Source organism: Cajanus cajan, chromosome 3 (genome assembly GCF_000230855.2).
Source record: "Cajanus cajan strain Asha chromosome 3, NIPB_CcT2T_4, whole genome shotgun sequence".
Lineage (NCBI taxonomy): Eukaryota > Viridiplantae > Streptophyta > Magnoliopsida > Fabales > Fabaceae > Cajanus > Cajanus cajan.
The window spans coordinates 27,771,068-27,776,328 of record NC_138519.1 but is presented as its reverse complement, the minus strand read 5'-3'; the positions used below and the strand labels follow the sequence as shown (position 1 = coordinate 27,776,328).

Sequence of the window (5,261 nt, the reverse complement as noted above, 5' to 3'; positions counted from 1 at the left end):
AGGTTGACCAAATCTCTGTACGGTTTAAAGCAGGCGCCAAGGTGTTGGTATAAGAGATTTGATTCCTTCATTATTAGCCTTGGTTACAACAGACTGAGTTCAGACCATTATACGTACTACAATAGGTTTGATGATAATGATTTCATCATCTTGCTGTTGTATGTGGATGACATGTTGGTGGTAGGCCCCAACAAAGATCAGATCCAAGAATTGAAGGCACAATTGGCTAGGGAGTTTGATATGAAGGACTTGGGACCGGCAAACAAGATTTTAGGGATGCAAATTCACCGAGATAAAAAGGATAGGAAGATTTGGCTTTCTCAGAGGAATTATTTACTGAAAGTCTTGCGGCGCTTCAACATGCAAGACTGTAAGCCAATTTCTACCCCACTTCCTGTCAATTACAAATTATCCTCAAGTATGAGTCCTAGCAATGAAGCAGAGAGGATGGAAATGTCTCGAGTGCCATATGCATCAGCGGTGGGAAGCCTTATGTATGCCATGATTTGTACGAGACCAGACATTGCACAAGCAGTGGGAGCGGTCAGTAGGTTTATGGCAGATCCTGGTAGAGAGCATTGGAGTATTGTAAAGAGGATCCTTAGATACATCAAAGGAACCTCAGATGTTGCATTATGTTTTGAAGGATCGGAGTTTTTTGTCAGAGGCTATGTTGATTCAGATTTTGCAGGAGATCTGGATAAAAGAAAATCTACTACTATGTGTTTACACTTGCTGGAGGAGCAGTGAGCTGGTTGTCTAAGTTACAGACTGTTGTAGCTCTATCTACTACAGAAGCTGAATACATGGCAGCTACGCAAGCATGCAAGGAAGCAATTTGGATTCAAAGGTTATTGGAAGAACTCGGGCACAAGCAGGAGAAAATTACTGTGTATTGTGACAGTCAGAGTGCCTTGCACATTGCAAGGAATCCAGCCTTTCATTCCAGGACAAAGCACATAGGAATTCAATATCACTTTGTTCGTGAAGTAGTAGAAGAAGGAAAAGTGGATATGCAGAAGATCCATACAAAAGACAACATAGCAGACGTAATGACAAAGCCTGTCAACACTGACAAGTTTACATGGTGTCGATCCTTATTTGGCCTATTGGAAACATAAGCAACATGAAGTATCAATAAAGAAGAAATGGTGTGAAGATATGATTAACTTAATCATAATCTTCAAGTGGGAGAAATGTTAGGTACAGCTGCGTACAGCTGCCACCACCTTTCGGTGGTTTTCTAATTTTATATTAGAAGCGGGTCCCACATAATAATAAAATAATATTAAAAATTTAGGAGAAATTACGAAAATGCCATTGGGACTTTCCTATAAATAGGGAAGCTGAAAACCATAATTTTCATCCCAAATCTTCTTCTCTTCTCTCTTCCTCTCTTATACACCTTGAGATCTGTTCTCGGTAGTAGTAGTCTCCTAATAGAAAGGAGTAAGTTATAGAGAGAGAAGTGTTGTAATTTCCTCCCTTTCAGTAAATAATATTTTTACTGTGGTTATTTTCTCCCTTGTCTTTTTTTTTTTTACTCATCTCTTGTTTTAGCTGTGAGTAACTATTAAGTCTACTCTGGACCTAACAAAAAGAAGTAGAAATGTTGAATATGTTTTTATTATCTCTTACATATCCTAAAGCAATAAAATCAGCAGAAAAGGAAGTAGAAATGCTGATATGATTTTATAACCTCTTACATATTTGAAGCAATATAATCTGCAAGAGGATGTCAATTGCGCTTGTAAGTATCCAATATCACTTGATAAACTACACAAATTTGTTTAAGCAAACACATGTGCAAGAGATTAACTCTTAATATTTGTGCTTTGAAGCAACAATTATGTGCAGGGGATTTGGTAAACTACAAAAATTTGACTAAATAAATAGATGTGCAGGGGATTAAGGTTTATATGTTCAAAAGAACTCTTATTTATTTATAGATTTTGAAAGGGGGTACAAGATTAATTCTGTCCTCACTCAATTTTGACTCATCCAAATTTTAATAATTCCATAGGAGAGAGGAACTTTTACATTAATTAGATAAATTATTCTTAATTAATATCATTTTCCTATTCTATATATCTAGCAGTAAATTTATTAATCAGATTATTCTTATGAATCAAACATGATATGTCTCCTCTTTTTTAAAATCATTATCCTCCCCTTCCTTAAAATCTTTCCTTCCTCTCCCTCCCTTCGAATCAAATCATGATCAAAGAAAAGAAAGAAAAATATCAACTAATTAGTGATTTTATTAAGAAAAACTATTATTCTAACTGGAATTTTTTAAAAATCTTGAAAACCCTCAACGACATACTAAGGCACATTCAAGATTTCACTGACCACATAGGAAATCAGAAGAAACAACAACAACTCTTCACAAAGACAACAAAATTCCCAAATCAACAAGATCGGGCCTTTTACTTATGACAAGCCTGCTAATATTGCTAAGCCAGAAAATGTTACCCAGAAAATAGAAAAAGATTTTTGTTCAATCACACTTTTTTTTTGTTCAGCCACACTTATGAAGATAACCATAAATGTCAGGTCATTTAGCCAAAAAATCAGAGATCAAAAAGTTACAAAAAAAGACATACCAGGTCCTGTTTGTTGGCAAACACCAAGATGACACTATGAATCATAAATGGATCATTTATGATTGTCAACAAGTAATCCATACATCTATTCAAAATCTATTTGCAAAATTATGGTGTATGTATGCACATTTAGATTTTATCACCTTAAATTCCTGCTTTCCTTTCCCTATCCTTTCGCTGTCCAGACTATCAACAATATATATCTGCATAATATGCACATACGTATCAACATAAACATATTACTGATCATAAAAACATCATGAACAAGCCAATTTCAAATCAGAACATCAAAAACAAATAACACTCGTAATTTGAATAGGCAAATAACACTGTAATTTCAAATCAAAACGTTAAAAAAACAATTAAGGAACATTCGTATTCTCTTACCTAAAATTCGTAATCTCTGAAAAAATTGTTCCACCAAAAACCTCTAAACAAAAAAATCATAATGAAATATTAGACGGAGCAAAAATAGGGAATCAAAATGAATATGAATGGGAAACTCACCTTAAATAAAAGCAATCGACCGAAGGATAGAGTAGTGAACAGAAAGCTTAAAGAAGTTATTGAGAAATCACTAATCCCAAATTGGAAACTTTGCAAAATGGTTTCATCACAAATTAGCTCACGAAGGATTATGTTGAACGTGAAGTGAAGCTATCATAGAATCTGAGCTTTCACAGAAGAAGCCGTGAAGTTTTCATAGAACTGCCCTAGTTATGATTTTTTTGTTTTGAATTTAAGTTTTTTTAATTCTTTTATTTTATTTTTTAAAATTTTTGTAATAAAAATAAAAATATATTTTAATTAAGTTATCCACGTGATGACACAAAAGATAAACAGATATTTAATTATTATGGCAGTTTTAAACCGCTAAAAATTTAATTATTTTTTAGGGGTTAAATTAACTCCTAGAATTACAACATTTTTTTAGTGATTTATTAAAATCGCAAAAACAATCATTACTAATTAATTAATTTTTTGTAATCATAATAAATAAAAAATAAAAAATTATTAAAATAAATTAATTAAAAAATATTTTACCAAAATAAATTATTTTGTACATGTAGGATCATAGAAAGTGAAGAAAACGTCACACTAAACAATCATTACTAATTAATTAATTTTTTGTAATCATAATAAATAAAAAAATAAAAAATTATTAAAATAAATTAATTAAAAAATATTTTACCAAAATAAATTATTTTGTACATGTAGGATCATAGAAAGTGAAGAAAACGTCACACTATATGTCATTTCAATGGATGGATACAAACAACTTTTGAAAACGTCAGACTCTTTAACGTTTTGTGTATAAATTTTCAAAACTAAAATCATCCTAGTTGACGTTTTCTTCATGATTTTACACTATGACTAGCAGATAAAAAAAGTACAATGCACAGGTGAAAATCACTTGCAAAAAGTAACCACATATTAGGTAGGAGTAACAAATAATAATAACATGCCACTTGATTCATAATACTCACCTTCTGGAGAGAGAAAGTCACTTATCCAACTTCAACTATAACATCAGTTGGTATGTCTTGAGAAGATAACCCTGCAAAAAACAAATGCAAGAAATTGGTTATTATAGAGATTGATTGGAGAGTATACTAAGCATGTGCATGCATGCATGGCGCATAGATTTGAAAATGAAATTAGTTGAGTGTGTTGTTTATCATTGCCCAATTCTCTCCATGGCAAGAGAGAGTCTATTATTGGGAGTAGTGGCCATGGCTTGTGGGTGGTTTGGTCTAGGGAATGAGACGTCGAGAAACAAGTGAGTTAGGCAAAGAGAACGGAATTGATGTGATTGGGATAAAGAATGGATCTCATGATGGGCTATTATAAAGAATATATTACTTTTTACAAGTGTTTTTCACCTACGTATTGTCCTTTTTATCTACTAGCTATAGTGCAAAACCATGAAGAAAACGTTAACCAAAATGACGATTTTAGTTTTAAAAATTTATGCACAAAACGGCAAGTGGTTTGACCCTTTCAAGTTGTTTGTATCCATATACTGAACACGTCATATAATGTAATGATTTCTTCACTTTCTGAATCTTACGTATCCAAAATAATTTATTTTGATAAAATATTTTTTAAATATGTTATTTTAGTAATTTTTTTAATTTTTTTTATTTATTATGGCCAAAAGGCCATTATTCTTCATACACAAAATACCTGTACGTTATGGATAAAAAAATACCAAAAAAAAAAAAAAAACTGCTCGTGCCATGGCTCTTGTTTATACTTTCTAGTATCTTTCTCCGTAATATTATTTTTAAGTTTAGGTTCTTTGAATTTTTCTTTGTATAGATCCATGTCCGAAAAATGTGGTACTCCAAAGTCCAAACTTTAGAGTAATGCTACTGACTCTTGAAGTCAATTCCTTTGACAAGTCTCTCCCAAAGTTTTGAAAATCACATGCACATGTGAGTTATCGCACAATTTCATTTGATCGATGTGTGATTATTTTTGGTATGATGGATGTGTACTGCAAATATTATTTGTTATTATAATATGTAGCATTTGTTTATTTTTCCGTCTATTAATTACCCAATCATGCATCTAGAAACTTGTATTCCTATCCCAATACTAAATTAATAAGTCCAGTTCACACTCATGTACTATACGTTCTTTTAATTTTTG

At 32.0% G+C, this 5,261-nt stretch overlaps 1 long non-coding RNA gene across 1 annotated transcript; it reads right to left on the bottom strand.

Annotated features, from left to right (window-relative positions):
- Positions 1-728: 728 nt before the first annotated feature.
- LOC109810055 (uncharacterized) lies at positions 729-3,343 on the bottom strand. Its single transcript, XR_002240712.3, has 3 exons — positions 3,114-3,343; positions 2,994-3,036; positions 729-2,809 (listed from the first exon to the last, which is right to left on the bottom strand). It is a non-coding gene; the product is annotated as an uncharacterized LOC109810055 (long non-coding RNA).
- Between the last annotated feature and the right edge of the window lie 1,918 nt (positions 3,344-5,261).